The 9,495-nt window shown below is 45.4% G+C and overlaps 2 long non-coding RNA genes across 2 annotated transcripts; one reads left to right on the top strand and one right to left on the bottom strand.

Annotated features, from left to right (window-relative positions):
- Positions 1 to 4,321: 4,321 nt before the first annotated feature.
- On the bottom strand, positions 4,322 to 9,108 carry LOC139024882 (uncharacterized). The gene is made up of 3 exons (XR_011476259.1): positions 8,956 to 9,108; positions 8,808 to 8,834; positions 4,322 to 4,336 (listed from the first exon to the last, which is right to left on the bottom strand). It is a non-coding gene; the product is annotated as an uncharacterized lncRNA (long non-coding RNA).
- On the top strand, positions 8,805 to 9,214 carry LOC139024883 (uncharacterized). The gene is made up of 3 exons (XR_011476260.1): positions 8,805 to 8,829; positions 8,947 to 9,075; positions 9,185 to 9,214. It is a non-coding gene; the product is annotated as an uncharacterized lncRNA (long non-coding RNA).
- Positions 9,215 to 9,495: the final 281 nt, after the last annotated feature.

Raw genomic sequence — 9,495 nt, 5'->3', positions numbered from 1 at the left:
GTCCCAGAGACATATAGACCCTGATTATAAGTAGTGTCCCAGAGACATATAGACCCTGATATAAAGTAGTGTCCCAGAGACATATAGACCCTGATATAAAGTAGTGTCCCAGAGACATATAGACCCTGATATAAAGTAGTGTCCCAGAGACATATAGACCCTGATATAAAGTAGTGTCCCAGAGACATATAGACCCTGATATAAAGTAGTGTCCCAGAGACAATATAGACCCTGATATAAAGTAGTGTCCCAGAGACATATAGACCCTGATATAAAGTAGTGTTCCAGAGACATATAGACCCTGATATAAAGTAGTGTCCCAGACATATGACCCTGATATAAATAGTGTTCCAAGACATATAGACCCTGATATAAAGTAGTGTCCCAGAGACATATAGACCCTGATATAAAGTAGTGTCCCAGAGACATATAGACCCTGATATAAAGTAGTGTTCCAGAGACATATAGACCCTGATATAAAGTAGTGTTCCAGAGACATATAGACCCTGATATAAAGTAGTGTTCCAGAGACATATAGACCCTGATATAAAGTAGTGTCCCAGAGACATGTAGACCCTGATATAAAGTAGTGTCCCAGAGACATATAGACCCTGATATAAAGTAGTGTCCAGAGACATATAGACCCTGATATAAAGTAGGTTCCCAGAGACATATAGACCCTGATATAAAGTAGTGTCCAGAGCATATAGACCCTGATATAAAGTAGTGTCCCAGAGACATATAGACACCTGATATAAAGTAGTGTTCCAGAGACATATAGACCCTGATATAAAGTAGTGTTCCAGAGACATATAGACCCTGATATAAAGTAGTGTTCCAGAGACATATAGACCCTGATATAAAGTAGTGTTCCAGAGACATATAGACCCTGATATAAAGTAGTGTTCCAGAGACATATAGACCCTGATATAAAGTAGTGTCCCAGAGACATATAGACCCTGATATAAAGTAGATGTTCCGAGCAGACCATAATAGAACCCACTAGATCACACCAAGCCGCAAGTAGGCTCCCACTCACAAAGCGCGCAAGAGTGCACACTAGTAGGACTCCTTGAACGTATAAAAGGCCTACCCCCACCAGAGACCAAACTACATAGACGCCTGGATCATAAAGTAGGAATCGATCCCCGAGGCAACAATTAGCTAGCACCCGGATCCTCAAAATCCAGCATGTCCCAGAGAGCAAGATGTAGACAACCCCAACCTAGATATTCAAAAACATGAGGCCACACATTGCTCCAGACAGACATGATACGACCCTGAATAACCACCACGTAGCTGTCACCACGAGCCATATAGACCCTATCTAAGCACACACATAGGTGTATCCGCAGGCGAACAATGCTAGCACCACTCGATCATACAAGATCAGAACATCGTCCACAAGAGAACAATCGTAATGAAACCCACTCTGAACTCAATAAAAATAGAGCTGCCAGGAGACAGTAGTAGACCAACATAAATACAAAGATTTACGCCCTGTCACAGAGAGCAAAATAATAGAACCAACTGAAATACTCAAGATAAGTGTCCCAGAAGACACTATACAGCACCCCTGAATATTAAAATAAGTCGTTGGCTTCCAAGAGGACCAATTTATAACACACCTAGAACTATAACAAAGAGTTACAGAGACAAACCATAAAAAATACCTTGCTCAGAAGAGAAAATCAGTAGCACCGCCTGAAAACAAACCAGCCTCCAAGCCATGTCCGACAGAGCCAATATAAGCCCTGATCAAACAAGAATAGCAACTGTCCCACCCAGAGGAAACATACCTCAGACCCAGAACATACATACGAGCTCAGACACCCAAACCAATGAGAGAATCCACACCGACGTGCCAATAACATAGACCTGATCAAAAAGTATACGCCATGTCCCCAGAACAGCACCAATCAAATACGGACCCTGCTAATAAAAGTACTGCCCAAATTAGCCGGCAAATCAGCAAAAACAGGCTCCCAATCTCCTAAGGGCAGCTAAGCCTCCAGAGTAGCTCCCCTCTTAACACATCCCTTCAGCCTTTAAACCTTCTTGTGCTCTCTTGTCTTCTCTGTTACAGGAAGCATTCTTACTCACCATAGCTGACTCATGTAATCTACCTACTCTACCCTCCAATCAATAAAATCATACTATAGTCTCACAACAATGCGAGTCAGATAGAAAGACCGCCCTCACACAAACCTCATCCTCACATAATCTCACAGTTTGGTTTTAGCCCTTCCAAACAGATTATATCACACTGATTTCGTCCCATTTGGATCAATCTCTACAAAAATACAAATCTCCTATCTCGACTAGCTCAAAAAACAACGCACAAATCTCTACTATGAACATTCTCATGAATTCTCCAATCTCCCATCACCCGCCTGCAACTCTTCACTTCGACTCTCTCCATTTTAATGAGCGTATTAACCTATCATAACTTTAATTACTCAGAACTTCGAGAAGTGAACAATATTCAAATATGCTTCCAAACAACCCCGTCGTTACACATAAGCTCGCTGATGAGACGCACGCCCCCCGCGATACCACGTTAATTACTTGTAGAATACGTGCTCTAGACACCCAGCTAACACACACTATGCAAAAGCTCTCAAGCTACCATATAACATATGTGTACAAAGAGAACAGAGAATTGCCAGTGAGGATACATCTCCAAGGCTCTGCCCTATAGATAGTTGCTTGAAAAAGAAAAATATGCTCCGAAAGTATGAATAGTCAAAATCTCCTGACAAGTTTGTACCAACTACCACCACATAAAAGACCATCGGGCATAGCTCGCACTGTTTGTTTGTTTACATACCCAGCACTTTAGGGCTGAGAACCACAAACGAACAATGACTTATCATGCAAAAAATGTAAGTAATCAAATAAGCGCACCTACGAAGACAACAGAGGGCAGAGACTGATATTGCCAACGAATGATACACATACAACTTTACAACCCACCGCAACTAAGGAGAGAGCACTGTTCCGATACGCAACAAACCACAATTGATAGATTCGCAAAACACGATAATCACCACAACACCAAGAGGATGCCACCTTCATTAACTATATATAAACACTTGAAACATAGCTTTACACCACATTGTAAATCTAGCAGCTCAGTGAAACAAAATCGTTATCTCATGTCCCCAAGCCACTATAACTCCCATAGAACAATATACAACAGATCCAATGAAAAACCACATACCAAAGACAGTCGGCCAAATACAGACAAATCAGAGCGACAATGAAAAACCAACACCAATTATAAAAAGTGAGCAAACAACCATCCTCCTCACATGAGAGACCCACACGACATATAATACGCAACATCTACAACCCTACAGATTAGCCATGAAAAATCACACTAACCGAATTCTAGCCCATCATATTCTTCAACCAAACACACACTTGAGGCACCAGCCCTAGCCCAGCCCACAATTAGTATCTACAAAATCAAAGGTCAGCTTCAGCCCTTAACTCATTATTGACAAAACAAAAAACATCAAGAGTCCGACCCAGCTAGCATAGCAAGAGCTGAATGAGAAACGGGGCAGCATCCCCCCAAACCACCAAACGCAAACTGCATGGCAGTAGGACCCCTGCCACATATGCTGACCACCATAGTAAGTACACAATTACTCCTCCAGTGCCGGAACACCACCTTTGGCTTGTGACCCACCCCCACGTCCCTCCACATTTCTAACAAGAACCCTCCACTATGCCTGAAAAGCTCTCAAAAACAGATCACTGGACGAACTCTTTTACATTAAACTTCCTTAATTTTTTAAGAAAAACACACACCCACCATAAGAATGACAATTAACAAAATGACATAGAAATAGTGCTATTAACATGGCAGCATACCAGTTACTCGGAACTTCAATTGCATGAACCCCAACAATACCAATAAATGATAATCCTTATATGATACTGGATCGACTCCCTCTGTCATTTAGAATACCTATCTACCGCTCAAATAATGCCGCTACCTCACATTACCCCCTATGAAACTCAACACAGGCAAGTGACCTCAGTAATATAACACATATGTTATTCGCAGACCACATCAATCCACGTACCCTCGAGACCAAACAACCGCCCGCACCAAACCACACCCCCAAACAACGCGCCGTTAGTGCCTTCAGTAGATATTCTATTGTTGCAATGACAAGAGTTCAACCAGCGCATCCCTCGCTCTAGGTAAACCCAGAGTCCACCACTAACAACATCCCGAACAAACAACGCGCAGCAACACCCATGCTCAGTGAGACAGGCCACCTCCAACCCCAACAGAGTCCGGTAACAGGCAGTCAGTCACCTCAAGTGACTCCAGGTCAAAAACTTCCATAACGACGAGCCGCTCAAGGCCACCCTCCTCAGTGCACACACACACAAACCCACCCTAACACCACTCCCGCAACACACCGAGTAACATCCCCTGTAGGCGAACGCAGTCACGACACAGCACCACTCGTGACGACGGATAACTAGCCTGACAGGCAAGGCACTCCAGCGCAGCCACACTCAGTGACCAACCCCCAACCAACCAAAGCCCGCCACACTCAGCCCACCCCCACACCAATACAACCAGGCACAGGCAAGACTCACACCGCCCACACCTCAAGTGCAAGCAGAAACACCCACCAAGAAACACCAACCACCCAACACCGAACACCCACACACCGAATAACTCAGCAGCAAAGACAACACGCTACAACAGAGTGAAACCCACACAAACAAAAAAACAAAACAGGGTAACAGCGCAGGCAGTCAGATAGCAGCCTTCACCTGCAGTGAACGACCCATGAAGGACAAGCTCAGCACAATCACTACAACCTCCAAAACACTAAACGCAACCCAGCAACAACCCCAACCCAACAAAACAACACACACCCAACAACCCAACGCACCACACACACTACAACGCAATCCGACAATAACACAAACCAGACCAACCAAACAACACACCACCCGCCCGACCCAACCACAACAACCACAAAAACGAAAAAAGCCAAAAATAACAACAACAAACCACCCCCCCCATCAAAACACACCAACCCCCCAGCCACCACAAAGCCTAAACAACCAAAAAGACCAAAACCAAAAAAACGTCAGAGGTTACAACACTCCTGAAGGCAGTCAGGTCAGCACCACCTTCAGCGGTACAATCCTGAAGCGCAGTTCAGTCAGCACACCTCAGGTGATGGGTACATCCTGAAGGCAGAGCGCACACTTCCACAAGTGCCAACCCCAACCTCAAACCCACGGATCCCACATCCTGAACCACCACGGCAGATCACGTCCAGCAAACCAACAGCTCAGGTGCAGATAAAAATTAACCTGACCGCAGGACAAGCACCAAACCTCAGATGGAAAACAAACACAAGGTAACCATTTACACACTGAACCCCAACCCCCAGCAGTCAGTCAGCGACACCTCCCGCTGAACCAACACCCACACCACACACACACCAACAAAACAGAAAACCCCAACGGGATGAACATACACTGAAATACCAGGACAGTCAGAACAACACCCTAAAGCTGCACGGTAAACATCCTAGAAGCCCAGGCCAGCCAACACATACATAGAAAAAAACCAGCATACCAACATACCTAACCCCAGGCAGCGTCAAGCTCAACGAACACACAGATCCGCCCCCAAAGAAATCAAACATCACTAAGAGACAGCGCAGCCACAACACTCAGGGCGCAACACACTCGTAGCAGGCGAAACAACCCCTCAGTGACAATCCCCCCACAAAAGTTTAAACACATACCCTGAACCCTCCACAGGCGCGACCGCATACAGTCGCAACAACCACAGCTCGACAGACCCCCCCACCACGCCCGTCCCTCCATCGCCCTGAAAACACACGGCCCGCTCACCAGTAGCACACCACCTCAAGTCGCCACCCCAGCACCACAACTCCCACAGGTCTACCCACAATCACTGACACCAAGCGCAGCTCCGAGTCCAGCACACCTCACGAAAAAGAAAAACCACAAACCAACCCCCAACAGGATACATCCTAGCACGTCACGCATCAGCCACCTCACGATAAAAAAACCCCAAAACCAAACACCACAACGGACATCACAGGTAACATCTGAACCAGGCAGTCAGACAACAACATCCAGTGTAAACCCAAACACCAAACACAAACCACAAAAAAAAACAACCACCCAAAAACCAAACTACACAACAGAAGAACAAACGGTAACAATTACAACTGAAAAGTCAAGTACAGGCACACCTCAGTGGACCTACCAACAGAACCCCGGTCCAAATCACATAGAACCAGACCGGCCAGGTCAAACACACCTCTGACGCACCCGCGAAACACAAAGAGATACCAATCCATGAAGTCCAAAGTCACGCCACACCTCAAGATGACAACAAGGCTAACATTCCCAACCAAACCTTGAAAGGCCAGTCACGCCCGACTACACCTGCACGTGACCCCACCAACGGAACCCTCACACGCAAACAACACAAAACCGGTAAACATCCTGAAGTCAAGATCAGACACAACCTCAGGGACCAAAACCAGCAAAACCAGGAACAATACACACTAACCAGTCCATGTCAAGCGCCACCTCAAGCGCCCCCACAGCCGAGCTCAACCCAATACTAAAAGCGACAGATTCCACGGAACCACGCCACGCACACATCGGCGACCACCGGTAAATCAACTGAGACAAAGGCAGTCAGCCACACACCTCACGCACCGCAAGCAAAAAAAAAAAGGAACATCCTGAAGGGCAGTCAGTCGAGCCACCAAACCTCAGCGCACAATGTTACAACATCCTGACCACGCCGTCAAGTCACAGTCAAGCACACCACTCACGCGGGTACCATACACATAGAAAGCAGTCCAAGTACAGACACACCCTCATCCGCGCAAGAAGGGAACTCCAACTGAACCAGGTCACAAGGCAACACTCTCAAAGCGACACCCACATAAAGAGATACAAACATCCTGAAACCAGGCAGTAGTCACCTCAGCCGCAACACATGGCAGAAAACCAGGCCATAACAATACCTGAACCACATAAGTCCGCAAACCTTCAGTGGCGTAACATCCGAACGCAGGTCGTCAGTACACATCCTCAAAGCTTGAAAGAATAAACAAGATCCTGAACGGACAGTCAGCTCAAACGCTAAACAAGGCTATCCACACCACATCCATATAGACCCTGATATAAAGTAGTGTCCCAGAGACATATAGACCCTGATATAAAGTAGTGTCCCAGAGACATATAGACCCTGATATAAAGTAGTGCCCTAAATAGGGAATAGGGTGCCATTTTGGGACTGAGCCTCGGTGCTCTCTTCTCTTCAGCTCTTTAACCTCTTGTGCTCTCTTGTCTTCTCTGTTACAGGAAGCATTTCTCCTGTCTGTTGTAATTCCTTTACCTTCATATAGTCTTGTTTCTCACACTGTAGATGAGACCGCCTACATATCTTAATTTACGTTTTGTGTTTTAGCCTTACGATTTATAAATATTTGTTTTTCATTTCAAAATCAAATCTTTTATTTCTGCTAGCTAAAAAAAGCAAATCTCAAAATAAATCTCTTGATTCATCTCTCCGCTGCATATTCATTGATTTCAGTTATGGCGTTTTTCATTTAATTTTTACTGATTCAGAATGATATTTCATTGCTTCAAATTAAACGTGTTACTAGTGTGATGAGGGGGGTCCACGTTATTTGTAGTCGTTGCTTGAAAGTGAACCTCGCTCTTGACATTGTGAAAAGACAGGATTGCTGTGGATATCAATGTCTGTATGATGTATGCTTGAAGAAATTGGCTCCAGAAAGTGAGTCAAATTGCTGAAGTTGTAAATGACACTTAAAGACATCCTGGGTGTGACTGTTTGTTTGTTTTTTACCTCCCGCTTTGGGCTGGATGTGTCTGTGTAGTTTAATCAATAAGGCTCGAGGGGATGTTTGCACGTGTCCTATATTACACCACAGCTAAGGGCTGTTCGTAAGCAACAACCCAATGTGGATTGGCAATATACCACAAATCCAGAGGTGCCTTATTGCTATTATAAACTGGTTACCAATGTAATTAGAGCAGTGAAAAAATTAATGTTTTTGTCATATCCATGGTATACGGTCTGATATACCACGGCTGTCGGCCAATCAGCATTCAGGGCTTGAACCACCCAGTTTATAAACATGCATAATCTCTATGAGCAGAATTACTGTCTTACCTCAATTAGCCATGAAATCCCTAGTTTCTAGCCCTTTTTCCCCCACATGGGCCAGCCCTCAAGCAATTAGTTCTAGTCGGTCAGCTTCAGCCCCTTGACATTTTGAGTGACAGCTAGATGCAGAGCGAGAGAGGGAGCAATGACGTGGTGCACATATGTGATGTAGTACACAATATTCGGGGACCACTTTTGGCTTGTGAGTACTACTTTCAGAACCTCTTGCTGAAAAGTATACAAAAGTACTGGAGAATTTTAATTAAATTTTTTATTTTTAAATGAATGCATACAAATGATGAATGTGCTATGTTTGAGCAACAGTATCGGCTTATTGATGAATACCAATAAATATTTTATGTTACTGGATCCTTTTGTCATTTGTTTTCCTCAAATAATTGCATACTACCTTGAATAACAAGGAAGTGATTAGTATTAAATATGTATTCGTACATAATAGTACTGGAACAGGAAAACGGGTTAGTGCCTTCAGATAGATATTCTATTGTTGCAATGACAAGGTCACAAGGCATCTTGTTGGGGTATAAACATCCTGAACCAGGCAGCACACCTCAGTGGGTAACAGGCAGTCAGTCACCTCAGTGGGTAACTTCCTGAAGGCAGTCAGCACACCTCAGTGGGTAACATCCTGAAGGCAGGCAGTCAGGCAGCACACCTCAGTGGGTAACATCCTGAAGGCAGGCAGTCAGGCAGCACACCTCAGTGGGTAACAGGCAGGCAGTCAGCACACCTCAGTGGGTAACAGTCAGGCAGCACACCTCAGTGGGTAACAGGCAGGCAGTCAGTCACCTCAGTGGTTAACATCCTGAAGGCAGTCAGTCACCTCAGCGGGTAACATCCTGAAGGCAGTCAGTCAGCACACCTCAGCGGGTAACATCCTGAAGGCAGTCAGTCAGCACACCTCAGTGGGTAACATCCTGAAGGCAGGCAGCACACCTCAGTGGGTAACATCCTGAACCAGGCAGTCAGTCAGCACACCTCAGTGGGTAACATCCTGAAGGCAGTCGTGTGCCACTCGGGATCCCATTACCTGATGGATACTCTGTGCCACTCGAGCCCATTACCTGATGGATACTCTGTGCCACTCGGACCATTTACCTGTATGGATTACTCTGTGCCACTCGGGATCCCATTACCTTATGGGATACTCTGTGCCACTCGGGCCCATTACCTGATGGGATACTCTGTGCCACTCGGGACCCATTACCTTATGGGATACTCTGCTGCCACTCGGGATT

This window comes from Salvelinus sp. IW2-2015, unplaced genomic scaffold (genome assembly GCF_002910315.2).
Source record: "Salvelinus sp. IW2-2015 unplaced genomic scaffold, ASM291031v2 Un_scaffold1980, whole genome shotgun sequence".
Lineage (NCBI taxonomy): Eukaryota > Metazoa > Chordata > Actinopteri > Salmoniformes > Salmonidae > Salvelinus > Salvelinus sp. IW2-2015.
The sequence above is the reverse complement of the archived record's forward strand: the minus strand, read 5'-3'. Positions and strand labels throughout refer to the sequence as shown.